Source organism: Rhinoderma darwinii, chromosome 4 (genome assembly GCF_050947455.1).
Source record: "Rhinoderma darwinii isolate aRhiDar2 chromosome 4, aRhiDar2.hap1, whole genome shotgun sequence".
NCBI lineage: Eukaryota > Metazoa > Chordata > Amphibia > Anura > Rhinodermatidae > Rhinoderma > Rhinoderma darwinii.
This window is the reverse complement of record NC_134690.1, coordinates 5,212,655-5,230,322: the sequence shown is the minus strand read 5'-3', so window position 1 is coordinate 5,230,322 and position 17,668 is coordinate 5,212,655. Positions and strand designations below refer to the sequence as shown.

The window sequence follows — 17,668 nt, the reverse complement described above, 5'->3', positions numbered from 1 at the left end:
CCAATTAGTGGCAACATAAAAAATTCCATGTTTCTGCCCTGTCTCGAACAGGGGACATTTCGCGTGTAAGGCGAACGTGATAAACACTACACTACAGAAACTTGGATATTGATTGTTCAGCAACCCACAACCCGCAAGCCATGCAGAAACGAATTGAGAAAAATAATCCAGCCAATTAGTGGCAACAAAAAAAATTCCATGTTTCTGCCCTGTCTCGAACAGGGGACCTTTCGCGTGTTAGGCGAAAGTGATAACCACTACACTACAGAAACTTCCCCTTGATACAAAAACCCACCATTGCAGAAACCAAAGTTTGACAAATTTAAAGGCTTTCTTTGTGTTAAAAGGAACACATAGTTCCTTGTTTCTGCCCAGTTTCGAACAGGGGACCTTTCGCGTGTGAGGCGAACGTGATAACCACTACACTACAGAAACTTGGATATTGATTGTTCCGCAACCCACAACCCGCAAGCCATGCAGAAACGAATTGAGAAAAAGAATCCAGCCAATTAGTGGCAACATAAAAAATTCCATGTTTCTGCCCTGTCTCGAACAGGGGACCTTTCGCGTGTTAGGCGAACGTGATAACCACTACACTACAGAAACTTGGATATTGATTGTTCCGCAACCCACAACCCGCAAGCCATGCAGAAACGAATTGAGAAAAAGAATCCAGCCAATTAGTGGCAACATAAAAAATTCCATGTTTCTGCCCTGTCTCGAACAGGGGACCTTTCGCGTGTTAGGCGAACGTGATAACCACTACACTACAGAAACTTCCCCTTGATACAAAAACCCACCATTGCAGAAACCAAAGTTTGACAAATTTAAAGGCTTTCTTTGTGTTAAAAGGAACACATAGTTCCTTGTTTCTGCCCAGTTTCGAACAGGGGACCTTTCGCGTGTGAGGCGAACGTGATAACCACTACACTACAGAAACTTGGATATTGATTGTTCCGCAACCCACAACCCGCAAGCCATGCAGAAACGAATTGAGAAAAAGAATCCAGCCAATTAGTGCCAACAAAAAAAATTGCATGTTTCTGCCCTGTCTCGAACAGGGGACCTTTCGCGTGTTAGGCGAACGTGATAACCACTACACTACAGAAACTTCCCCTTGATACAAAAACCCACCATTGCAGAAACCAAAGTTTGACAAATTGAAAGGCTTTCTTTGTGTTAAAAGGAAGACATAGTTCCATGTTTCTGCCCTGTCTCGAACAGGGGACCTTTCGCGTGTTAGGCGAACGTGATAACCACTACACTACAGAAACTTGGATATTGATTGTTCCGCAACCCACAACCCGCAAGCCATGCAGAAACGAATTGAGAAAAAGAATCCAGCCAATTAGTGCCAACAAAAAAAATTCCATGTTTCTGCCCTGTCTCGAACAGGGGACCTTTCGCGTGTTAGGCGAACGTGATAACCACTACACTACAGAAACTTGGATATTGATTGTTCCGCAACCCACAACCCGCAAGCCATGCAGAAACGAATTGAGAAAAAGAATCCAGCCAATTAGTGGCAACATAAAAAATTCCATGTTTCTGCCCTGTCTCGAACAGGGGACCTTTCGCGTGTTAGGCGAACGTGATAACCACTACACTACAGAAACTTGGATATTGATTGTTCCGCAACCCACAACCCGCAAGCCATGCAGAAACGAATTGAGAAAAAGAATCCAGCCAATTAGTGCCAACAAAAAAAATTCCATGTTTCTGCCCTGTCTCGAACAGGGGACCTTTCGCGTGTAAGGCGAACGTGATAACCACTACACTACAGAAACTTGGATATTGATTGTTCCGCAACCCACAACCCGCAAGCCATGCAGAAACGAATTGAGAAAAAGAATCCAGCCAATTAGTGCCAACAAAAAAAATTGCATGTTTCTGCCCTGTCTCGAACAGGGGACCTTTCGCGTGTTAGGCGAACGTGATAACCACTACACTACAGAAACTTCCCCTTGATACAAAAACCCACCATTGCAGAAACCAAAGTTTGACAAATTGAAAGGCTTTCTTTGTGTTAAAAGGAAGACATAGTTCCATGTTTCTGCCCTGTCTCGAACAGGGGACCTTTCGCGTGTTAGGCGAACGTGATAACCACTACACTACAGAAACTTGGATATTGATTGTTCCGCAACCCACAACCCGCAAGCCATGCAGAAACGAATTGAGAAAAAGAATCCAGCCAATTAGTGGCAACATAAAAAATTCCATGTTTCTGCCCTGTCTCGAACCGGGGACCTTTCGCGTGTTAGGCGAACGTGATAACCACTACACTACAGAAACTTGGATATTGATTGTTCCGCAACCCACAACCCGCAAGCCATGCAGAAACGAATTGAGAAAAATAATCCAGCCAATTAGTGCCAACAAAAAAAATTCCATGTTTCTGCCCTGTCTCGAACAGGGGACCTTTCGCGTGTTAGGCGAACGTGATAACCACTACACTACAGAAACTTCCCCTTGATACAAAAACCCACCATTGCAGAAACCAAAGTTTGACAAATTTAAAGGCTTTCTTTGTGTTAAAAGGAACACATAGTTCCTTGTTTCTGCCCAGTTTCGAACAGGGGACCTTTCGCGTGTGAGGCGAACCTGATAACCACTACACTACAGAAACTTGGATATTGATTGTTCCGCAACCCACAACCCGCAAGCCATGCAGAAACGAATTGAGAAAAAGAATCCAGCCAATTAGTGCCAACAAAAAAAATTGCATGTTTCTGCCCTGTCTCGAACAGGGGACCTTTCGCGTGTTAGGCGAACGTGATAACCACTACACTACAGAAACTTCCCCTTGATACAAAAACCCACCATTGCAGAAACCAAAGTTTGACAAATTGAAAGGCTTTCTTTGTGTTAAAAGGAAGACATAGTTCCATGTTTCTGCCCTGTCTCGAACAGGGGACCTTTCGCGTGTTAGGCGAACGTGATAACCACTACACTACAGAAACTTGGATATTGATTGTTCCGCAACCCGCAACCCACAACCCGCAAGCCATGCAGAAACGAATTGAGAAAAAGAATCCAGCCAATTAGTGCCAACAAAAAAAATTCCATGTTTCTGCCCTGTCTCGAACAGGGGACCTTTCGCGTGTAAGGCGAACGTGATAACCACTACACTACAGAAACTTGGATATTGATTGTTCCGCAACCCACAACCCGCAAGCCATGCAGAAACGAATTGAGAAAAAGAATCCAGCCAATTAGTGCCAACAAAAAAAATTGCATGTTTCTGCCCTGTCTCGAACAGGGGACCTTTCGCGTGTTAGGCGAACGTGATAACCACTACACTACAGAAACTTCCCCTTGATACAAAAACCCACCATTGCAGAAACCAAAGTTTGACAAATTGAAAGGCTTTCTTTGTGTTAAAATAAAGACATAGTTCCATGTTTCTGCCCTGTCTCGAACAGGGGACCTTTCGCGTGTTAGGCGAACGTGATAACCACTACACTACAGAAACTTGGATATTGATTGTTCCGCAACCCACAACCCGCAAGCCATGCAGAAACGAATTGAGAAAAAGAATCCAGCCAATTAGTGGCAACATAAAAAATTCCATGTTTCTGCCCTGTCTCGAACAGGGGACCTTTCGCGTGTTAGGCGAACGTGATAACCACTACACTACAGAAACTTGGATATTGATTGTTCCGCAACCCACAACCCGCAAGCCATGCAGAAACGAATTGAGAAAAAGAATCCAGCCAATTAGTGCCAACAAAAAAAATTCCATGTTTCTGCCCTGTCTCGAACAGGGGACCTTTCGCGTGTAAGGCGAACGTGATAACCACTACACTACAGAAACTTGGATATTGATTGTTCCGCAACCCACAACCCGCAAGCCATGCAGAAACGAATTGAGAAAAATAATCCAGCCAATTAGTGCCAACAAAAAAAATTCCATGTTTCTGCCCTGTCTCGAACAGGGGACCTTTCGCGTGTTAGGCGAACGTGATAACCACTACACTACAGAAACTTCCCCTTGATACAAAAACCCACCATTGCAGAAACCAAAGTTTGACAAATTGAAAGGCTTTCTTTGTGTTAAAAGGAAGACATAGTTCCATGTTTCTGCCCTGTCTCGAACAGGGGACCTTTCGCGTGTTAGGCGAACGTGATAACCACTACACTACAGAAACTTGGATATTGATTGTTCCGCAACCCACAACCCGCAAGCCATGCAGAAACGAATTGAGAAAAAGAATCCAGCCAATTAGTGCCAACAAAAAAAATTCCATGTTTCTGCCCTGTCTCGAACAGGGGACCTTTCGCGTGTAAGGCGAACGTGATAACCACTACACTACAGAAACTTGGATATTGATTGTTCCGCAACCCAAAACCCGCAAGCCATGCAGAAACGAATTGAGAAAAATAATCCAGCCAATTAGTGCCAACAAAAAAAATTCCATGTTTCTGCCCTGTCTCGAACAGGGGACCTTTCGCGTGTAAGGCGAACGTGATAACCACTACACTACAGAAACTTGGATATTGATTGTTCCGCAACCCAAAACCCGCAAGCCATGCAGAAACGAATTGAGAAAAATAATCCAGCCAATTAGTGCCAACAAAAAAAATTGCATGTTTCTGCCCTGTCTCGAACAGGGGACCTTTCGCGTGTTAGGCGAAAGTGATAACCACTACACTACAGAAACTTCCCCTTGATACAAAAACCCACCATTGCAGAAACCAAAGTTTGACAAATTTAAAGGCTTTCTTTGTGTTAAAAGGAACACATAGTTCCTTGTTTCTGCCCAGTTTCGAACAGGGGACCTTTCGCGTGTGAGGCGAACGTGATAACCACTACACTACAGAAACTTGGATATTGATTGTTCCGCAACCCACAACCCGCAAGCCATGCAGAAACGAATTGAGAAAAAGAATCCAGCCAATTAGTGGCAACATAAAAAATTCCATGTTTCTGCCCTGTCTCGAACAGGGGACCTTTCGCGTGTTAGGCGAACGTGATAACCACTACACTACAGAAACTTCCCCTTGATACAAAAACCCACCATTGCAGAAACCAAAGTTTGACAAATTGAAAGGCTTTCTTTGTGTTAAAAGGAAGACATAGTTCCATGTTTCTGCCCTGTCTCGAACAGGGGACCTTTCGCGTGTTAGGCAAACGTGATAACCACTACACTACAGAAACTTGGATATTGATTGTTCCGCAACCCACAACCCGCAAGCCATGCAGAAACGAATTGAGAAAAAGAATCCAGCCAATTAGTGCCAACAAAAAAAATTCCATGTTTCTGCCCTGTCTCGAACAGGGGACCTTTCGCGTGTAAGGCGAACGTGATAACCACTACACTACAGAAACTTGGATATTGATTGTTCCGCAACCCAAAACCCGCAAGCCATGCAGAAACGAATTGAGAAAAATAATCCAGCCAATTAGTGCCAACAAAAAAAATTCCATGTTTCTGCCCTGTCTCGAACAGGGGACCTTTCGCGTGTAAGGCGAACGTGATAACCACTACACTACAGAAACTTGGATATTGATTGTTCCGCAACCCAAAACCCGCAAGCCATGCAGAAACGAATTGAGAAAAATAATCCAGCCAATTAGTGCCAACAAAAAAAATTGCATGTTTCTGCCCTGTCTCGAACAGGGGACCTTTCGCGTGTTAGGCGAAAGTGATAACCACTACACTACAGAAACTTCCCCTTGATACAAAAACCCACCATTGCAGAAACCAAAGTTTGACAAATTTAAAGGCTTTCTTTGTGTTAAAAGGAACACATAGTTCCTTGTTTCTGCCCAGTTTCGAACAGGGGACCTTTCGCGTGTGAGGCGAACGTGATAACCACTACACTACAGAAACTTGGATATTGATTGTTCCGCAACCCACAACCCGCAAGCCATGCAGAAACGAATTGAGAAAAAGAATCCAGCCAATTAGTGGCAACATAAAAAATTCCATGTTTCTGCCCTGTCTCGAACAGGGGACCTTTCGCGTGTTAGGCGAACGTGATAACCACTACACTACAGAAACTTGGATATTGATTGTTCCGCAACCCACAACCCGCAAGCCATGCAGAAACGAATTGAGAAAAAGAATCCAGCCAATTAGTGGCAACATAAAAAATTCCATGTTTCTGCCCTGTCTCGAACAGGGGACCTTTCGCGTGTTAGGCGAACGTGATAACCACTACACTACAGAAACTTCCCCTTGATACAAAAACCCACCATTGCAGAAACCAAAGTTTGACAAATTTAAAGGCTTTCTTTGTGTTAAAAGGAACACATAGTTCCTTGTTTCTGCCCAGTTTCGAACAGGGGACCTTTCGCGTGTGAGGCGAACGTGATAACCACTACACTACAGAAACTTGGATATTGATTGTTCCGCAACCCACAACCCGCAAGCCATGCAGAAACGAATTGAGAAAAAGAATCCAGCCAATTAGTGCCAACAAAAAAAATTGCATGTTTCTGCCCTGTCTCGAACAGGGGACCTTTCGCGTGTTAGGCGAACGTGATAACCACTACACTACAGAAACTTCCCCTTGATACAAAAACCCACCATTGCAGAAACCAAAGTTTGACAAATTGAAAGGCTTTCTTTGTGTTAAAAGGAAGACATAGTTCCATGTTTCTGCCCTGTCTCGAACAGGGGACCTTTCGCGTGTTAGGCGAACGTGATAACCACTACACTACAGAAACTTGGATATTGATTGTTCCGCAACCCACAACCCGCAAGCCATGCAGAAACGAATTGAGAAAAAGAATCCAGCCAATTAGTGCCAACAAAAAAAATTCCATGTTTCTGCCCTGTCTCGAACAGGGGACCTTTCGCGTGTTAGGCGAACGTGATAACCACTACACTACAGAAACTTGGATATTGATTGTTCCGCAACCCACAACCCGCAAGCCATGCAGAAACGAATTGAGAAAAAGAATCCAGCCAATTAGTGGCAACATAAAAAATTCCATGTTTCTGCCCTGTCTCGAACAGGGGACCTTTCGCGTGTTAGGCGAACGTGATAACCACTACACTACAGAAACTTGGATATTGATTGTTCCGCAACCCACAACCCGCAAGCCATGCAGAAACGAATTGAGAAAAAGAATCCAGCCAATTAGTGCCAACAAAAAAAATTCCATGTTTCTGCCCTGTCTCGAACAGGGGACCTTTCGCGTGTAAGGCGAACGTGATAACCACTACACTACAGAAACTTGGATATTGATTGTTCCGCAACCCACAACCCGCAAGCCATGCAGAAACGAATTGAGAAAAAGAATCCAGCCAATTAGTGCCAACAAAAAAAATTGCATGTTTCTGCTCTGTCTCGAACAGGGGACCTTTCGCGTGTTAGGCGAACGTGATAACCACTACACTACAGAAACTTCCCCTTGATACAAAAACCCACCATTGCAGAAACCAAAGTTTGACAAATTGAAAGGCTTTCTTTGTGTTAAAAGGAAGACATAGTTCCATGTTTCTGCCCTGTCTCGAACAGGGGACCTTTCGCGTGTTAGGCGAACGTGATAACCACTACACTACAGAAACTTGGATATTGATTGTTCCGCAACCCACAACCCGCAAGCCATGCAGAAACGAATTGAGAAAAAGAATCCAGCCAATTAGTGGCAACATAAAAAATTCCATGTTTCTGCCCTGTCTCGAACCGGGGACCTTTCGCGTGTTAGGCGAACGTGATAACCACTACACTACAGAAACTTGGATATTGATTGTTCCGCAACCCACAACCCGCAAGCCATGCAGAAACGAATTGAGAAAAATAATCCAGCCAATTAGTGCCAACAAAAAAAATTCCATGTTTCTGCCCTGTCTCGAACAGGGGACCTTTCGCGTGTTAGGCGAACGTGATAACCACTACACTACAGAAACTTCCCCTTGATACAAAAACCCACCATTGCAGAAACCAAAGTTTGACAAATTTAAAGGCTTTCTTTGTGTTAAAAGGAACACATAGTTCCTTGTTTCTGCCCAGTTTCGAACAGGGGACCTTTCGCGTGTGAGGCGAACCTGATAACCACTACACTACAGAAACTTGGATATTGATTGTTCCGCAACCCACAACCCGCAAGCCATGCAGAAACGAATTGAGAAAAAGAATCCAGCCAATTAGTGCCAACAAAAAAAATTGCATGTTTCTGCCCTGTCTCGAACAGGGGACCTTTCGCGTGTTAGGCGAACGTGATAACCACTACACTACAGAAACTTCCCCTTGATACAAAAACCCACCATTGCAGAAACCAAAGTTTGACAAATTGAAAGGCTTTCTTTGTGTTAAAAGGAAGACATAGTTCCATGTTTCTGCCCTGTCTCGAACAGGGGACCTTTCGCGTGTTAGGCGAACGTGATAACCACTACACTACAGAAACTTGGATATTGATTGTTCCGCAACCCGCAACCCACAACCCGCAAGCCATGCAGAAACGAATTGAGAAAAAGAATCCAGCCAATTAGTGCCAACAAAAAAAATTCCATGTTTCTGCCCTGTCTCGAACAGGGGACCTTTCGCGTGTAAGGCGAACGTGATAACCACTACACTACAGAAACTTGGATATTGATTGTTCCGCAACCCACAACCCGCAAGCCATGCAGAAACGAATTGAGAAAAAGAATCCAGCCAATTAGTGCCAACAAAAAAAATTGCATGTTTCTGCCCTGTCTCGAACAGGGGACCTTTCGCGTGTTAGGCGAACGTGATAACCACTACACTACAGAAACTTCCCCTTGATACAAAAACCCACCATTGCAGAAACCAAAGTTTGACAAATTGAAAGGCTTTCTTTGTGTTAAAAGGAAGACATAGTTCCATGTTTCTGCCCTGTCTCGAACAGGGGACCTTTCGCGTGTTAGGCGAACGTGATAACCACTACACTACAGAAACTTGGATATTGATTGTTCCGCAACCCACAACCCGCAAGCCATGCAGAAACGAATTGAGAAAAAGAATCCAGCCAATTAGTGGCAACATAAAAAATTCCATGTTTCTGCCCTGTCTCGAACAGGGGACCTTTCGCGTGTTAGGCGAACGTGATAACCACTACACTACAGAAACTTGGATATTGATTGTTCCGCAACCCACAACCCGCAAGCCATGCAGAAACGAATTGAGAAAAAGAATCCAGCCAATTAGTGCCAACAAAAAAAATTCCATGTTTCTGCCCTGTCTCGAACAGGGGACCTTTCGCGTGTAAGGCGAACGTGATAACCACTACACTACAGAAACTTGGATATTGATTGTTCCGCAACCCACAACCCGCAAGCCATGCAGAAACGAATTGAGAAAAATAATCCAGCCAATTAGTGCCAACAAAAAAAATTCCATGTTTCTGCCCTGTCTCGAACAGGGGACCTTTCGCGTGTTAGGCGAACGTGATAACCACTACACTACAGAAACTTCCCCTTGATACAAAAACCCACCATTGCAGAAACCAAAGTTTGACAAATTGAAAGGCTTTCTTTGTGTTAAAAGGAAGACATAGTTCCATGTTTCTGCCCTGTCTCGAACAGGGGACCTTTCGCGTGTTAGGCGAACGTGATAACCACTACACTACAGAAACTTGGATATTGATTGTTCCGCAACCCACAACCCGCAAGCCATGCAGAAACGAATTGAGAAAAAGAATCCAGCCAATTAGTGCCAACAAAAAAAATTCCATGTTTCTGCCCTGTCTCGAACAGGGGACCTTTCGCGTGTAAGGCGAACGTGATAACCACTACACTACAGAAACTTGGATATTGATTGTTCCGCAACCCAAAACCCGCAAGCCATGCAGAAACGAATTGAGAAAAATAATCCAGCCAATTAGTGCCAACAAAAAAAATTCCATGTTTCTGCCCTGTCTCGAACAGGGGACCTTTCGCGTGTAAGGCGAACGTGATAACCACTACACTACAGAAACTTGGATATTGATTGTTCCGCAACCCAAAACCCGCAAGCCATGCAGAAACGAATTGAGAAAAATAATCCAGCCAATTAGTGCCAACAAAAAAAATTCCATGTTTCTGCCCTGTCTCGAACAGGGGACCTTTCGCGTGTTAGGCGAACGTGATAACCACTACACTACAGAAACTTCCCCTTGATACAAAAACCCACCATTGCAGAAACCAAAGTTTGACAAATTTAAAGGCTTTCTTTGTGTTAAAAGGAACACATAGTTCCTTGTTTCTGCCCAGTTTCGAACAGGGGACCTTTCGCGTGTTAGGCGAACGTGATAACCACTACACTACAGAAACTTCCCCTTGATACAAAAACCCACCATTGCAGAAACCAAAGTTTGACAAATTGAAAGGCTTTCTTTGTGTTAAAAGGAAGACATAGTTCCATGTTTCTGCCCTGTCTCGAACAGGGGACCTTTCGCGTGTTAGGCGAACGTGATAACCACTACACTACAGAAACTTGGATATTGATTGTTCCGCAACCCACAACCCGCAAGCCATGCAGAAACGAATTGAGAAAAAGAATCCAGCCAATTAGTGGCAACATAAAAAATTCCATGTTTCTGCCCTGTCTCGAACAGGGGACCTTTCGCGTGTTAGGCGAACGTGATAACCACTACACTACAGAAACTTGGATATTGATTGTTCCGCAACCCACAACCCGCAAGCCATGCAGAAACGAATTGAGAAAAAGAATCCAGCCAATTAGTGCCAACAAAAAAAATTCCATGTTTCTGCCCTGTCTCGAACAGGGGACCTTTCGCGTGTAAGGCGAACGTGATAACCACTACACTACAGAAACTTGGATATTGATTGTTCCGCAACCCACAACCCGCAAGCCATGCAGAAACGAATTGAGAAAAAGAATCCAGCCAATTAGTGCCAACAAAAAAAATTGCATGTTTCTGCCCTGTCTCGAACAGGGGACCTTTCGCGTGTTAGGCGAACGTGATAACCACTACACTACAGAAACTTCCCCTTGATACAAAAACCCACCATTGCAGAAACCAAAGTTTGACAAATTGAAAGGCTTTCTTTGTGTTAAAAGGAAGACATAGTTCCATGTTTCTGCCCTGTCTCGAACAGGGGACCTTTCGCGTGTTAGGCGAACGTGATAACCACTACACTACAGAAACTTGGATATTGATTGTTCCGCAACCCACAACCCGCAAGCCATGCAGAAACGAATTGAGAAAAAGAATCCAGCCAATTAGTGGCAACATAAAAAATTCCATGTTTCTGCCCTGTCTCGAACCGGGGACCTTTCGCGTGTTAGGCGAACGTGATAACCACTACACTACAGAAACTTGGATATTGATTGTTCCGCAACCCACAACCCGCAAGCCATGCAGAAACGAATTGAGAAAAATAATCCAGCCAATTAGTGCCAACAAAAAAAATTCCATGTTTCTGCCCTGTCTCGAACAGGGGACCTTTCGCGTGTTAGGCGAACGTGATAACCACTACACTACAGAAACTTCCCCTTGATACAAAAACCCACCATTGCAGAAACCAAAGTTTGACAAATTTAAAGGCTTTCTTTGTGTTAAAAGGAACACATAGTTCCTTGTTTCTGCCCAGTTTCGAACAGGGGACCTTTCGCGTGTGAGGCGAACCTGATAACCACTACACTACAGAAACTTGGATATTGATTGTTCCGCAACCCACAACCCGCAAGCCATGCAGAAACGAATTGAGAAAAAGAATCCAGCCAATTAGTGCCAACAAAAAAAATTGCATGTTTCTGCCCTGTCTCGAACAGGGGACCTTTCGCGTGTTAGGCGAACGTGATAACCACTACACTACAGAAACTTCCCCTTGATACAAAAACCCACCATTGCAGAAACCAAAGTTTGACAAATTTAAAGGCTTTCTTTGTGTTAAAAGGAACACATAGTTCCTTGTTTCTGCCCAGTTTCGAACAGGGGACCTTTCGCGTGTTAGGCGAACGTGATAACCACTACACTACAGAAACTTCCCCTTGATACAAAAACCCACCATTGCAGAAACCAAAGTTTGACAAATTGAAAGGCTTTCTTTGTGTTAAAAGGAAGACATAGTTCCATGTTTCTGCCCTGTCTCGAACAGGGGACCTTTCGCGTGTTAGGCGAACGTGATAACCACTACACTACAGAAACTTGGATATTGATTGTTCCGCAACCCACAACCCGCAAGCCATGCAGAAACGAATTGAGAAAAAGAATCCAGCCAATTAGTGGCAACATAAAAAATTCCATGTTTCTGCCCTGTCTCGAACAGGGGACCTTTCGCGTGTTAGGCGAACGTGATAACCACTACACTACAGAAACTTGGATATTGATTGTTCCGCAACCCACAACCCGCAAGCCATGCAGAAACGAATTGAGAAAAAGAATCCAGCCAATTAGTGCCAACAAAAAAAATTCCATGTTTCTGCCCTGTCTCGAACAGGGGACCTTTCGCGTGTAAGGCGAACGTGATAACCACTACACTACAGAAACTTGGATATTGATTGTTCCGCAACCCACAACCCGCAAGCCATGCAGAAACGAATTGAGAAAAAGAATCCAGCCAATTAGTGCCAACAAAAAAAATTGCATGTTTCTGCCCTGTCTCGAACAGGGGACCTTTCGCGTGTTAGGCGAACGTGATAACCACTACACTACAGAAACTTCCCCTTGATACAAAAACCCACCATTGCAGAAACCAAAGTTTGACAAATTGAAAGGCTTTCTTTGTGTTAAAAGGAAGACATAGTTCCATGTTTCTGCCCTGTCTCGAACAGGGGACCTTTCGCGTGTTAGGCGAACGTGATAACCACTACACTACAGAAACTTGGATATTGATTGTTCCGCAACCCACAACCCGCAAGCCATGCAGAAACGAATTGAGAAAAAGAATCCAGCCAATTAGTGGCAACATAAAAAATTCCATGTTTCTGCCCTGTCTCGAACCGGGGACCTTTCGCGTGTTAGGCGAACGTGATAACCACTACACTACAGAAACTTGGATATTGATTGTTCCGCAACCCACAACCCGCAAGCCATGCAGAAACGAATTGAGAAAAATAATCCAGCCAATTAGTGCCAACAAAAAAAATTCCATGTTTCTGCCCTGTCTCGAACAGGGGACCTTTCGCGTGTTAGGCGAACGTGATAACCACTACACTACAGAAACTTCCCCTTGATACAAAAACCCACCATTGCAGAAACCAAAGTTTGACAAATTTAAAGGCTTTCTTTGTGTTAAAAGGAACACATAGTTCCTTGTTTCTGCCCAGTTTCGAACAGGGGACCTTTCGCGTGTGAGGCGAACCTGATAACCACTACACTACAGAAACTTGGATATTGATTGTTCCGCAACCCACAACCCGCAAGCCATGCAGAAACGAATTGAGAAAAAGAATCCAGCCAATTAGTGCCAACAAAAAAAATTGCATGTTTCTGCCCTGTCTCGAACAGGGGACCTTTCGCGTGTTAGGCGAACGTGATAACCACTACACTACAGAAACTTCCCCTTGATACAAAAACCCACCATTGCAGAAACCAAAGTTTGACAAATTGAAAGGCTTTCTTTGTGTTAAAAGGAAGACATAGTTCCATGTTTCTGCCCTGTCTCGAACAGGGGACCTTTCGCGTGTTAGGCGAACGTGATAACCACTACACTACAGAAACTTGGATATTGATTGTTCCGCAACCCACAACCCGCAAGCCATGCAGAAACGAATTGAGAAAAAGAATCCAGCCAATTAGTGGCAACATAAAAAATTCCATGTTTCTGCCCTGTCTCGAACAGGGGACCTTTCGCGTGTTAGGCGAACGTGATAACCACTACACTACAGAAACTTGGATATTGATTGTTCCGCAACCCACAACCCGCAAGCCATGCAGAAACGAATTGAGAAAAAGAATCCAGCCAATTAGTGCCAACAAAAAAAATTCCATGTTTCTGCCCTGTCTCGAACAGGGGACCTTTCGCGTGTTAGGCGAACGTGATAACCACTACACTACAGAAACTTCCCCTTGATACAAAAACCCACCATTGCAGAAACCAAAGTTTGACAAATTTAAAGGCTTTCTTTGTGTTAAAAGGAACACATAGTTCCTTGTTTCTGCCCAGTTTCGAACAGGGGACCTTTCGCGTGTGAGGCGAACCTGATAACCACTACACTACAGAAACTTGGATATTGATTGTTCCGCAACCCACAACCCGCAAGCCATGCAGAAACGAATTGAGAAAAAGAATCCAGCCAATTAGTGCCAACAAAAAAAATTGCATGTTTCTGCCCTGTCTCGAACAGGGGACCTTTCGCGTGTTAGGCGAACGTGATAACCACTACACTACAGAAACTTCCCCTTGATACAAAAACCCACCATTGCAGAAACCAAAGTTTGACAAATTGAAAGGCTTTCTTTGTGTTAAAAGGAAGACATAGTTCCATGTTTCTGCCCTGTCTCGAACAGGGGACCTTTCGCGTGTTAGGCGAACGTGATAACCACTACACTACAGAAACTTGGATATTGATTGTTCCGCAACCCGCAACCCACAACCCGCAAGCCATGCAGAAACGAATTGAGAAAAAGAATCCAGCCAATTAGTGCCAACAAAAAAAATTCCATGTTTCTGCCCTGTCTCGAACAGGGGACCTTTCGCGTGTAAGGCGAACGTGATAACCACTACACTACAGAAACTTGGATATTGATTGTTCCGCAACCCACAACCCGCAAGCCATGCAGAAACGAATTGAGAAAAAGAATCCAGCCAATTAGTGCCAACAAAAAAAATTGCATGTTTCTGCCCTGTCTCGAACAGGGGACCTTTCGCGTGTTAGGCGAACGTGATAACCACTACACTACAGAAACTTCCCCTTGATACAAAAACCCACCATTGCAGAAACCAAAGTTTGACAAATTGAAAGGCTTTCTTTGTGTTAAAAGGAAGACATAGTTCCATGTTTCTGCCCTGTCTCGAACAGGGGACCTTTCGCGTGTTAGGCGAACGTGATAACCACTACACTACAGAAACTTGGATATTGATTGTTCCGCAACCCACAACCCGCAAGCCATGCAGAAACGAATTGAGAAAAAGAATCCAGCCAATTAGTGGCAACATAAAAAATTCCATGTTTCTGCCCTGTCTCGAACAGGGGACCTTTCGCGTGTTAGGCGAACGTGATAACCACTACACTACAGAAACTTGGATATTGATTGTTCCGCAACCCACAACCCGCAAGCCATGCAGAAACGAATTGAGAAAAAGAATCCAGCCAATTAGTGCCAACAAAAAAAATTCCATGTTTCTGCCCTGTCTCGAACAGGGGACCTTTCGCGTGTAAGGCGAACGTGATAACCACTACACTACAGAAACTTGGATATTGATTGTTCCGCAACCCACAACCCGCAAGCCATGCAGAAACGAATTGAGAAAAATAATCCAGCCAATTAGTGCCAACAAAAAAAATTCCATGTTTCTGCCCTGTCTCGAACAGGGGACCTTTCGCGTGTTAGGCGAACGTGATAACCACTACACTACAGAAACTTCCCCTTGATACAAAAACCCACCATTGCAGAAACCAAAGTTTGACAAATTGAAAGGCTTTCTTTGTGTTAAAAGGAAGACATAGTTCCATGTTTCTGCCCTGTCTCGAACAGGGGACCTTTCGCGTGTTAGGCGAACGTGATAACCACTACACTACAGAAACTTGGATATTGATTGTTCCGCAACCCACAACCCGCAAGCCATGCAGAAACGAATTGAGAAAAAGAATCCAGCCAATTAGTGCCAACAAAAAAAATTCCATGTTTCTGCCCTGTCTCGAACAGGGGACCTTTCGCGTGTAAGGCGAACGTGATAACCACTACACTACAGAAACTTGGATATTGATTGTTCCGCAACCCAAAACCCGCAAGCCATGCAGAAACGAATTGAGAAAAATAATCCAGCCAATTAGTGCCAACAAAAAAAATTCCATGTTTCTGCCCTGTCTCGAACAGGGGACCTTTCGCGTGTAAGGCGAACGTGATAACCACTACACTACAGAAACTTGGATATTGATTGTTCCGCAACCCAAAACCCGCAAGCCATGCAGAAACGAATTGAGAAAAATAATCCAGCCAATTAGTGCCAACAAAAAAAATTCCATGTTTCTGCCCTGTCTCGAACAGGGGACCTTTCGCGTGTTAGGCGAACGTGATAACCACTACACTACAGAAACTTCCCCTTGATACAAAAACCCACCATTGCAGAAACCAAAGTTTGACAAATTTAAAGGCTTTCTTTGTGTTAAAAGGAACACATAGTTCCTTGTTTCTGCCCAGTTTCGAACAGGGGACCTTTCGCGTGTTAGGCGAACGTGATAACCACTACACTACAGAAACTTCCCCTTGATACAAAAACCCACCATTGCAGAAACCAAAGTTTGACAAATTGAAAGGCTTTCTTTGTGTTAAAAGGAAGACATAGTTCCATGTTTCTGCCCTGTCTCGAACAGGGGACCTTTCGCGTGTTAGGCGAACGTGATAACCACTACACTACAGAAACTTGGATATTGATTGTTCCGCAACCCACAACCCGCAAGCCATGCAGAAACGAATTGAGAAAAAGAATCCAGCCAATTAGTGGCAACATAAAAAATTCCATGTTTCTGCCCTGTCTCGAACAGGGGACCTTTCGCGTGTTAGGCGAACGTGATAACCACTACACTACAGAAACTTCCCCTTGATACAAAAACCCACCATTGCAGAAACCAAAGTTTGACAAATTTAAAGGCTTTCTTTGTGTTAAAAGGAACACATAGTTCCTTGTTTCTGCCCAGTTTCGAACAGGGGACCTTTCGCGTGTGAGGCGAACGTGATAACCACTACACTACAGAAACTTGGATATTGATTGTTCCGCAACCCACAACCCGCAAGCCATGCAGAAACGAATTGAGAAAAAGAATCCAGCCAATTAGTGCCAACAAAAAAAATTGCATGTTTCTGCCCTGTCTCGAACAGGGGACCTTTCGCGTGTTAGGCGAACGTGATAACCACTACACTACAGAAACTTCCCCTTGATACAAAAACCCACCATTGCAGAAACCAAAGTTTGACAAATTGAAAGGCTTTCTTTGTGTTAAAAGGAAGACATAGTTCCATGTTTCTGCCCTGTCTCGAACAGGGGACCTTTCGCGTGTTGGGCGAACGTGATAACCACTACACTACAGAAACTTGGATATTGATTGTTCCGCAACCCACAACCCGCAAGCCATGCAGAAACGAATTGAGAAAAAGAATCCAGCCAATTAGTGCCAACAAAAAAAATTCCATGTTTCTGCCCTGTCTCGAACAGGGGACCTTTCGCGTGTAAGGCGAACGTGATAACCACTACACTACAGAAACTTGGATATTGATTGTTCCGCAACCCAAAACCCGCAAGCCATGCAGAAACGAATTGAGAAAAATAATCCAGCCAATTAGTGCCAACAAAAAAAATTCCATGTTTCTGCCCTGTCTCGAACAGGGGACCTTTCGCGTGTAAGGCGAACGTGATAACCACTACACTACAGAAACTTGGATATTGATTGTTCCGCAACCCAAAACCCGCAAGCCATGCAGAAACGAATTGAGAAAAATAATCCAGCCAATTAGTGCCAACAAAAAAAATTCCATGTTTCTGCCCTGTCTCGAACAGGGGACCTTTCGCGTGTTAGGCGAACGTGATAACCACTACACTACAGAAACTTCCCCTTGATACAAAAACCCACCATTGCAGAAACCAAAGTT

The 17,668-nt window shown here is 44.1% G+C and overlaps 86 non-coding genes across 86 annotated transcripts; all 86 read right to left on the bottom strand.

Annotated features, from left to right (window-relative positions):
- Nucleotides 1-362: 362 nt before the first annotated feature.
- Nucleotides 363-435, bottom strand: TRNAV-CAC (transfer RNA valine (anticodon CAC)). Its single transcript has one exon. It is a non-coding gene; the product is annotated as a tRNA-Val (tRNA).
- A 98-nt stretch (nt 436-533) lies between these two features.
- TRNAV-AAC (transfer RNA valine (anticodon AAC)) lies at nt 534-606 on the bottom strand. Its single transcript has one exon. It is a non-coding gene; the product is annotated as a tRNA-Val (tRNA).
- Nucleotides 607-704: 98 nt separating this feature from the next.
- TRNAV-AAC (transfer RNA valine (anticodon AAC)) lies at nt 705-777 on the bottom strand. The gene has a single exon. It is a non-coding gene; the product is annotated as a tRNA-Val (tRNA).
- A 90-nt stretch (nt 778-867) lies between these two features.
- TRNAV-CAC (transfer RNA valine (anticodon CAC)) lies at nt 868-940 on the bottom strand. Its single transcript has one exon. It is a non-coding gene; the product is annotated as a tRNA-Val (tRNA).
- A 98-nt stretch (nt 941-1,038) lies between these two features.
- TRNAV-AAC (transfer RNA valine (anticodon AAC)) lies at nt 1,039-1,111 on the bottom strand. Its single transcript has one exon. It is a non-coding gene; the product is annotated as a tRNA-Val (tRNA).
- Nucleotides 1,112-1,201: 90 nt separating this feature from the next.
- On the bottom strand, nt 1,202-1,274 carry TRNAV-AAC (transfer RNA valine (anticodon AAC)). The gene has a single exon. It is a non-coding gene; the product is annotated as a tRNA-Val (tRNA).
- A 98-nt stretch (nt 1,275-1,372) lies between these two features.
- On the bottom strand, nt 1,373-1,445 carry TRNAV-AAC (transfer RNA valine (anticodon AAC)). The gene has a single exon. It is a non-coding gene; the product is annotated as a tRNA-Val (tRNA).
- A 98-nt stretch (nt 1,446-1,543) lies between these two features.
- TRNAV-AAC (transfer RNA valine (anticodon AAC)) lies at nt 1,544-1,616 on the bottom strand. Its single transcript has one exon. It is a non-coding gene; the product is annotated as a tRNA-Val (tRNA).
- A 98-nt stretch (nt 1,617-1,714) lies between these two features.
- On the bottom strand, nt 1,715-1,787 carry TRNAV-UAC (transfer RNA valine (anticodon UAC)). Its single transcript has one exon. It is a non-coding gene; the product is annotated as a tRNA-Val (tRNA).
- A 98-nt stretch (nt 1,788-1,885) lies between these two features.
- On the bottom strand, nt 1,886-1,958 carry TRNAV-AAC (transfer RNA valine (anticodon AAC)). The gene has a single exon. It is a non-coding gene; the product is annotated as a tRNA-Val (tRNA).
- Nucleotides 1,959-2,048: 90 nt separating this feature from the next.
- Nucleotides 2,049-2,121, bottom strand: TRNAV-AAC (transfer RNA valine (anticodon AAC)). The gene has a single exon. It is a non-coding gene; the product is annotated as a tRNA-Val (tRNA).
- Nucleotides 2,122-2,390: 269 nt separating this feature from the next.
- On the bottom strand, nt 2,391-2,463 carry TRNAV-AAC (transfer RNA valine (anticodon AAC)). The gene has a single exon. It is a non-coding gene; the product is annotated as a tRNA-Val (tRNA).
- Nucleotides 2,464-2,724: 261 nt separating this feature from the next.
- On the bottom strand, nt 2,725-2,797 carry TRNAV-AAC (transfer RNA valine (anticodon AAC)). The gene has a single exon. It is a non-coding gene; the product is annotated as a tRNA-Val (tRNA).
- A 90-nt stretch (nt 2,798-2,887) lies between these two features.
- TRNAV-AAC (transfer RNA valine (anticodon AAC)) lies at nt 2,888-2,960 on the bottom strand. The gene has a single exon. It is a non-coding gene; the product is annotated as a tRNA-Val (tRNA).
- A 105-nt stretch (nt 2,961-3,065) lies between these two features.
- Nucleotides 3,066-3,138, bottom strand: TRNAV-UAC (transfer RNA valine (anticodon UAC)). Its single transcript has one exon. It is a non-coding gene; the product is annotated as a tRNA-Val (tRNA).
- A 98-nt stretch (nt 3,139-3,236) lies between these two features.
- Nucleotides 3,237-3,309, bottom strand: TRNAV-AAC (transfer RNA valine (anticodon AAC)). The gene has a single exon. It is a non-coding gene; the product is annotated as a tRNA-Val (tRNA).
- A 90-nt stretch (nt 3,310-3,399) lies between these two features.
- TRNAV-AAC (transfer RNA valine (anticodon AAC)) lies at nt 3,400-3,472 on the bottom strand. Its single transcript has one exon. It is a non-coding gene; the product is annotated as a tRNA-Val (tRNA).
- A 98-nt stretch (nt 3,473-3,570) lies between these two features.
- Nucleotides 3,571-3,643, bottom strand: TRNAV-AAC (transfer RNA valine (anticodon AAC)). Its single transcript has one exon. It is a non-coding gene; the product is annotated as a tRNA-Val (tRNA).
- A 98-nt stretch (nt 3,644-3,741) lies between these two features.
- TRNAV-UAC (transfer RNA valine (anticodon UAC)) lies at nt 3,742-3,814 on the bottom strand. The gene has a single exon. It is a non-coding gene; the product is annotated as a tRNA-Val (tRNA).
- A 98-nt stretch (nt 3,815-3,912) lies between these two features.
- On the bottom strand, nt 3,913-3,985 carry TRNAV-AAC (transfer RNA valine (anticodon AAC)). The gene has a single exon. It is a non-coding gene; the product is annotated as a tRNA-Val (tRNA).
- A 90-nt stretch (nt 3,986-4,075) lies between these two features.
- Nucleotides 4,076-4,148, bottom strand: TRNAV-AAC (transfer RNA valine (anticodon AAC)). Its single transcript has one exon. It is a non-coding gene; the product is annotated as a tRNA-Val (tRNA).
- Nucleotides 4,149-4,246: 98 nt separating this feature from the next.
- Nucleotides 4,247-4,319, bottom strand: TRNAV-UAC (transfer RNA valine (anticodon UAC)). Its single transcript has one exon. It is a non-coding gene; the product is annotated as a tRNA-Val (tRNA).
- Nucleotides 4,320-4,417: 98 nt separating this feature from the next.
- TRNAV-UAC (transfer RNA valine (anticodon UAC)) lies at nt 4,418-4,490 on the bottom strand. The gene has a single exon. It is a non-coding gene; the product is annotated as a tRNA-Val (tRNA).
- Nucleotides 4,491-4,751: 261 nt separating this feature from the next.
- Nucleotides 4,752-4,824, bottom strand: TRNAV-CAC (transfer RNA valine (anticodon CAC)). The gene has a single exon. It is a non-coding gene; the product is annotated as a tRNA-Val (tRNA).
- Nucleotides 4,825-4,922: 98 nt separating this feature from the next.
- Nucleotides 4,923-4,995, bottom strand: TRNAV-AAC (transfer RNA valine (anticodon AAC)). The gene has a single exon. It is a non-coding gene; the product is annotated as a tRNA-Val (tRNA).
- A 261-nt stretch (nt 4,996-5,256) lies between these two features.
- Nucleotides 5,257-5,329, bottom strand: TRNAV-UAC (transfer RNA valine (anticodon UAC)). Its single transcript has one exon. It is a non-coding gene; the product is annotated as a tRNA-Val (tRNA).
- A 98-nt stretch (nt 5,330-5,427) lies between these two features.
- TRNAV-UAC (transfer RNA valine (anticodon UAC)) lies at nt 5,428-5,500 on the bottom strand. The gene has a single exon. It is a non-coding gene; the product is annotated as a tRNA-Val (tRNA).
- Nucleotides 5,501-5,761: 261 nt separating this feature from the next.
- On the bottom strand, nt 5,762-5,834 carry TRNAV-CAC (transfer RNA valine (anticodon CAC)). Its single transcript has one exon. It is a non-coding gene; the product is annotated as a tRNA-Val (tRNA).
- Nucleotides 5,835-5,932: 98 nt separating this feature from the next.
- TRNAV-AAC (transfer RNA valine (anticodon AAC)) lies at nt 5,933-6,005 on the bottom strand. The gene has a single exon. It is a non-coding gene; the product is annotated as a tRNA-Val (tRNA).
- Nucleotides 6,006-6,103: 98 nt separating this feature from the next.
- Nucleotides 6,104-6,176, bottom strand: TRNAV-AAC (transfer RNA valine (anticodon AAC)). The gene has a single exon. It is a non-coding gene; the product is annotated as a tRNA-Val (tRNA).
- Nucleotides 6,177-6,266: 90 nt separating this feature from the next.
- On the bottom strand, nt 6,267-6,339 carry TRNAV-CAC (transfer RNA valine (anticodon CAC)). Its single transcript has one exon. It is a non-coding gene; the product is annotated as a tRNA-Val (tRNA).
- A 98-nt stretch (nt 6,340-6,437) lies between these two features.
- TRNAV-AAC (transfer RNA valine (anticodon AAC)) lies at nt 6,438-6,510 on the bottom strand. The gene has a single exon. It is a non-coding gene; the product is annotated as a tRNA-Val (tRNA).
- Nucleotides 6,511-6,600: 90 nt separating this feature from the next.
- Nucleotides 6,601-6,673, bottom strand: TRNAV-AAC (transfer RNA valine (anticodon AAC)). The gene has a single exon. It is a non-coding gene; the product is annotated as a tRNA-Val (tRNA).
- Nucleotides 6,674-6,771: 98 nt separating this feature from the next.
- Nucleotides 6,772-6,844, bottom strand: TRNAV-AAC (transfer RNA valine (anticodon AAC)). The gene has a single exon. It is a non-coding gene; the product is annotated as a tRNA-Val (tRNA).
- Nucleotides 6,845-6,942: 98 nt separating this feature from the next.
- Nucleotides 6,943-7,015, bottom strand: TRNAV-AAC (transfer RNA valine (anticodon AAC)). The gene has a single exon. It is a non-coding gene; the product is annotated as a tRNA-Val (tRNA).
- Nucleotides 7,016-7,113: 98 nt separating this feature from the next.
- Nucleotides 7,114-7,186, bottom strand: TRNAV-UAC (transfer RNA valine (anticodon UAC)). The gene has a single exon. It is a non-coding gene; the product is annotated as a tRNA-Val (tRNA).
- Nucleotides 7,187-7,447: 261 nt separating this feature from the next.
- Nucleotides 7,448-7,520, bottom strand: TRNAV-AAC (transfer RNA valine (anticodon AAC)). The gene has a single exon. It is a non-coding gene; the product is annotated as a tRNA-Val (tRNA).
- Nucleotides 7,521-7,789: 269 nt separating this feature from the next.
- On the bottom strand, nt 7,790-7,862 carry TRNAV-AAC (transfer RNA valine (anticodon AAC)). The gene has a single exon. It is a non-coding gene; the product is annotated as a tRNA-Val (tRNA).
- Nucleotides 7,863-8,123: 261 nt separating this feature from the next.
- Nucleotides 8,124-8,196, bottom strand: TRNAV-AAC (transfer RNA valine (anticodon AAC)). The gene has a single exon. It is a non-coding gene; the product is annotated as a tRNA-Val (tRNA).
- A 90-nt stretch (nt 8,197-8,286) lies between these two features.
- Nucleotides 8,287-8,359, bottom strand: TRNAV-AAC (transfer RNA valine (anticodon AAC)). The gene has a single exon. It is a non-coding gene; the product is annotated as a tRNA-Val (tRNA).
- Nucleotides 8,360-8,464: 105 nt separating this feature from the next.
- Nucleotides 8,465-8,537, bottom strand: TRNAV-UAC (transfer RNA valine (anticodon UAC)). Its single transcript has one exon. It is a non-coding gene; the product is annotated as a tRNA-Val (tRNA).
- Nucleotides 8,538-8,635: 98 nt separating this feature from the next.
- On the bottom strand, nt 8,636-8,708 carry TRNAV-AAC (transfer RNA valine (anticodon AAC)). Its single transcript has one exon. It is a non-coding gene; the product is annotated as a tRNA-Val (tRNA).
- Nucleotides 8,709-8,798: 90 nt separating this feature from the next.
- Nucleotides 8,799-8,871, bottom strand: TRNAV-AAC (transfer RNA valine (anticodon AAC)). Its single transcript has one exon. It is a non-coding gene; the product is annotated as a tRNA-Val (tRNA).
- A 98-nt stretch (nt 8,872-8,969) lies between these two features.
- TRNAV-AAC (transfer RNA valine (anticodon AAC)) lies at nt 8,970-9,042 on the bottom strand. The gene has a single exon. It is a non-coding gene; the product is annotated as a tRNA-Val (tRNA).
- Nucleotides 9,043-9,140: 98 nt separating this feature from the next.
- On the bottom strand, nt 9,141-9,213 carry TRNAV-UAC (transfer RNA valine (anticodon UAC)). Its single transcript has one exon. It is a non-coding gene; the product is annotated as a tRNA-Val (tRNA).
- A 98-nt stretch (nt 9,214-9,311) lies between these two features.
- Nucleotides 9,312-9,384, bottom strand: TRNAV-AAC (transfer RNA valine (anticodon AAC)). Its single transcript has one exon. It is a non-coding gene; the product is annotated as a tRNA-Val (tRNA).
- Nucleotides 9,385-9,474: 90 nt separating this feature from the next.
- Nucleotides 9,475-9,547, bottom strand: TRNAV-AAC (transfer RNA valine (anticodon AAC)). Its single transcript has one exon. It is a non-coding gene; the product is annotated as a tRNA-Val (tRNA).
- Nucleotides 9,548-9,645: 98 nt separating this feature from the next.
- On the bottom strand, nt 9,646-9,718 carry TRNAV-UAC (transfer RNA valine (anticodon UAC)). The gene has a single exon. It is a non-coding gene; the product is annotated as a tRNA-Val (tRNA).
- Nucleotides 9,719-9,816: 98 nt separating this feature from the next.
- On the bottom strand, nt 9,817-9,889 carry TRNAV-UAC (transfer RNA valine (anticodon UAC)). The gene has a single exon. It is a non-coding gene; the product is annotated as a tRNA-Val (tRNA).
- Nucleotides 9,890-9,987: 98 nt separating this feature from the next.
- TRNAV-AAC (transfer RNA valine (anticodon AAC)) lies at nt 9,988-10,060 on the bottom strand. The gene has a single exon. It is a non-coding gene; the product is annotated as a tRNA-Val (tRNA).
- Nucleotides 10,061-10,313: 253 nt separating this feature from the next.
- Nucleotides 10,314-10,386, bottom strand: TRNAV-AAC (transfer RNA valine (anticodon AAC)). The gene has a single exon. It is a non-coding gene; the product is annotated as a tRNA-Val (tRNA).
- A 98-nt stretch (nt 10,387-10,484) lies between these two features.
- Nucleotides 10,485-10,557, bottom strand: TRNAV-AAC (transfer RNA valine (anticodon AAC)). The gene has a single exon. It is a non-coding gene; the product is annotated as a tRNA-Val (tRNA).
- Nucleotides 10,558-10,655: 98 nt separating this feature from the next.
- On the bottom strand, nt 10,656-10,728 carry TRNAV-UAC (transfer RNA valine (anticodon UAC)). The gene has a single exon. It is a non-coding gene; the product is annotated as a tRNA-Val (tRNA).
- Nucleotides 10,729-10,826: 98 nt separating this feature from the next.
- On the bottom strand, nt 10,827-10,899 carry TRNAV-AAC (transfer RNA valine (anticodon AAC)). Its single transcript has one exon. It is a non-coding gene; the product is annotated as a tRNA-Val (tRNA).
- Nucleotides 10,900-10,989: 90 nt separating this feature from the next.
- Nucleotides 10,990-11,062, bottom strand: TRNAV-AAC (transfer RNA valine (anticodon AAC)). The gene has a single exon. It is a non-coding gene; the product is annotated as a tRNA-Val (tRNA).
- A 269-nt stretch (nt 11,063-11,331) lies between these two features.
- On the bottom strand, nt 11,332-11,404 carry TRNAV-AAC (transfer RNA valine (anticodon AAC)). Its single transcript has one exon. It is a non-coding gene; the product is annotated as a tRNA-Val (tRNA).
- A 261-nt stretch (nt 11,405-11,665) lies between these two features.
- Nucleotides 11,666-11,738, bottom strand: TRNAV-AAC (transfer RNA valine (anticodon AAC)). Its single transcript has one exon. It is a non-coding gene; the product is annotated as a tRNA-Val (tRNA).
- Nucleotides 11,739-11,991: 253 nt separating this feature from the next.
- On the bottom strand, nt 11,992-12,064 carry TRNAV-AAC (transfer RNA valine (anticodon AAC)). Its single transcript has one exon. It is a non-coding gene; the product is annotated as a tRNA-Val (tRNA).
- A 98-nt stretch (nt 12,065-12,162) lies between these two features.
- On the bottom strand, nt 12,163-12,235 carry TRNAV-AAC (transfer RNA valine (anticodon AAC)). The gene has a single exon. It is a non-coding gene; the product is annotated as a tRNA-Val (tRNA).
- A 98-nt stretch (nt 12,236-12,333) lies between these two features.
- On the bottom strand, nt 12,334-12,406 carry TRNAV-UAC (transfer RNA valine (anticodon UAC)). The gene has a single exon. It is a non-coding gene; the product is annotated as a tRNA-Val (tRNA).
- Nucleotides 12,407-12,504: 98 nt separating this feature from the next.
- TRNAV-AAC (transfer RNA valine (anticodon AAC)) lies at nt 12,505-12,577 on the bottom strand. The gene has a single exon. It is a non-coding gene; the product is annotated as a tRNA-Val (tRNA).
- Nucleotides 12,578-12,667: 90 nt separating this feature from the next.
- Nucleotides 12,668-12,740, bottom strand: TRNAV-AAC (transfer RNA valine (anticodon AAC)). The gene has a single exon. It is a non-coding gene; the product is annotated as a tRNA-Val (tRNA).
- A 269-nt stretch (nt 12,741-13,009) lies between these two features.
- Nucleotides 13,010-13,082, bottom strand: TRNAV-AAC (transfer RNA valine (anticodon AAC)). Its single transcript has one exon. It is a non-coding gene; the product is annotated as a tRNA-Val (tRNA).
- A 261-nt stretch (nt 13,083-13,343) lies between these two features.
- On the bottom strand, nt 13,344-13,416 carry TRNAV-AAC (transfer RNA valine (anticodon AAC)). The gene has a single exon. It is a non-coding gene; the product is annotated as a tRNA-Val (tRNA).
- Nucleotides 13,417-13,506: 90 nt separating this feature from the next.
- TRNAV-AAC (transfer RNA valine (anticodon AAC)) lies at nt 13,507-13,579 on the bottom strand. The gene has a single exon. It is a non-coding gene; the product is annotated as a tRNA-Val (tRNA).
- Nucleotides 13,580-13,677: 98 nt separating this feature from the next.
- On the bottom strand, nt 13,678-13,750 carry TRNAV-AAC (transfer RNA valine (anticodon AAC)). The gene has a single exon. It is a non-coding gene; the product is annotated as a tRNA-Val (tRNA).
- A 98-nt stretch (nt 13,751-13,848) lies between these two features.
- Nucleotides 13,849-13,921, bottom strand: TRNAV-AAC (transfer RNA valine (anticodon AAC)). Its single transcript has one exon. It is a non-coding gene; the product is annotated as a tRNA-Val (tRNA).
- Nucleotides 13,922-14,182: 261 nt separating this feature from the next.
- On the bottom strand, nt 14,183-14,255 carry TRNAV-AAC (transfer RNA valine (anticodon AAC)). Its single transcript has one exon. It is a non-coding gene; the product is annotated as a tRNA-Val (tRNA).
- A 90-nt stretch (nt 14,256-14,345) lies between these two features.
- On the bottom strand, nt 14,346-14,418 carry TRNAV-AAC (transfer RNA valine (anticodon AAC)). The gene has a single exon. It is a non-coding gene; the product is annotated as a tRNA-Val (tRNA).
- A 105-nt stretch (nt 14,419-14,523) lies between these two features.
- TRNAV-UAC (transfer RNA valine (anticodon UAC)) lies at nt 14,524-14,596 on the bottom strand. The gene has a single exon. It is a non-coding gene; the product is annotated as a tRNA-Val (tRNA).
- A 98-nt stretch (nt 14,597-14,694) lies between these two features.
- Nucleotides 14,695-14,767, bottom strand: TRNAV-AAC (transfer RNA valine (anticodon AAC)). Its single transcript has one exon. It is a non-coding gene; the product is annotated as a tRNA-Val (tRNA).
- A 90-nt stretch (nt 14,768-14,857) lies between these two features.
- On the bottom strand, nt 14,858-14,930 carry TRNAV-AAC (transfer RNA valine (anticodon AAC)). Its single transcript has one exon. It is a non-coding gene; the product is annotated as a tRNA-Val (tRNA).
- Nucleotides 14,931-15,028: 98 nt separating this feature from the next.
- Nucleotides 15,029-15,101, bottom strand: TRNAV-AAC (transfer RNA valine (anticodon AAC)). Its single transcript has one exon. It is a non-coding gene; the product is annotated as a tRNA-Val (tRNA).
- Nucleotides 15,102-15,199: 98 nt separating this feature from the next.
- Nucleotides 15,200-15,272, bottom strand: TRNAV-UAC (transfer RNA valine (anticodon UAC)). The gene has a single exon. It is a non-coding gene; the product is annotated as a tRNA-Val (tRNA).
- Nucleotides 15,273-15,370: 98 nt separating this feature from the next.
- TRNAV-AAC (transfer RNA valine (anticodon AAC)) lies at nt 15,371-15,443 on the bottom strand. Its single transcript has one exon. It is a non-coding gene; the product is annotated as a tRNA-Val (tRNA).
- Nucleotides 15,444-15,533: 90 nt separating this feature from the next.
- Nucleotides 15,534-15,606, bottom strand: TRNAV-AAC (transfer RNA valine (anticodon AAC)). Its single transcript has one exon. It is a non-coding gene; the product is annotated as a tRNA-Val (tRNA).
- A 98-nt stretch (nt 15,607-15,704) lies between these two features.
- On the bottom strand, nt 15,705-15,777 carry TRNAV-UAC (transfer RNA valine (anticodon UAC)). The gene has a single exon. It is a non-coding gene; the product is annotated as a tRNA-Val (tRNA).
- A 98-nt stretch (nt 15,778-15,875) lies between these two features.
- On the bottom strand, nt 15,876-15,948 carry TRNAV-UAC (transfer RNA valine (anticodon UAC)). The gene has a single exon. It is a non-coding gene; the product is annotated as a tRNA-Val (tRNA).
- A 98-nt stretch (nt 15,949-16,046) lies between these two features.
- Nucleotides 16,047-16,119, bottom strand: TRNAV-AAC (transfer RNA valine (anticodon AAC)). Its single transcript has one exon. It is a non-coding gene; the product is annotated as a tRNA-Val (tRNA).
- Nucleotides 16,120-16,372: 253 nt separating this feature from the next.
- TRNAV-AAC (transfer RNA valine (anticodon AAC)) lies at nt 16,373-16,445 on the bottom strand. The gene has a single exon. It is a non-coding gene; the product is annotated as a tRNA-Val (tRNA).
- A 98-nt stretch (nt 16,446-16,543) lies between these two features.
- TRNAV-AAC (transfer RNA valine (anticodon AAC)) lies at nt 16,544-16,616 on the bottom strand. Its single transcript has one exon. It is a non-coding gene; the product is annotated as a tRNA-Val (tRNA).
- Nucleotides 16,617-16,706: 90 nt separating this feature from the next.
- Nucleotides 16,707-16,779, bottom strand: TRNAV-CAC (transfer RNA valine (anticodon CAC)). Its single transcript has one exon. It is a non-coding gene; the product is annotated as a tRNA-Val (tRNA).
- Nucleotides 16,780-16,877: 98 nt separating this feature from the next.
- Nucleotides 16,878-16,950, bottom strand: TRNAV-AAC (transfer RNA valine (anticodon AAC)). Its single transcript has one exon. It is a non-coding gene; the product is annotated as a tRNA-Val (tRNA).
- Nucleotides 16,951-17,211: 261 nt separating this feature from the next.
- On the bottom strand, nt 17,212-17,284 carry TRNAV-UAC (transfer RNA valine (anticodon UAC)). The gene has a single exon. It is a non-coding gene; the product is annotated as a tRNA-Val (tRNA).
- A 98-nt stretch (nt 17,285-17,382) lies between these two features.
- TRNAV-UAC (transfer RNA valine (anticodon UAC)) lies at nt 17,383-17,455 on the bottom strand. The gene has a single exon. It is a non-coding gene; the product is annotated as a tRNA-Val (tRNA).
- A 98-nt stretch (nt 17,456-17,553) lies between these two features.
- Nucleotides 17,554-17,626, bottom strand: TRNAV-AAC (transfer RNA valine (anticodon AAC)). The gene has a single exon. It is a non-coding gene; the product is annotated as a tRNA-Val (tRNA).
- Nucleotides 17,627-17,668: the final 42 nt, after the last annotated feature.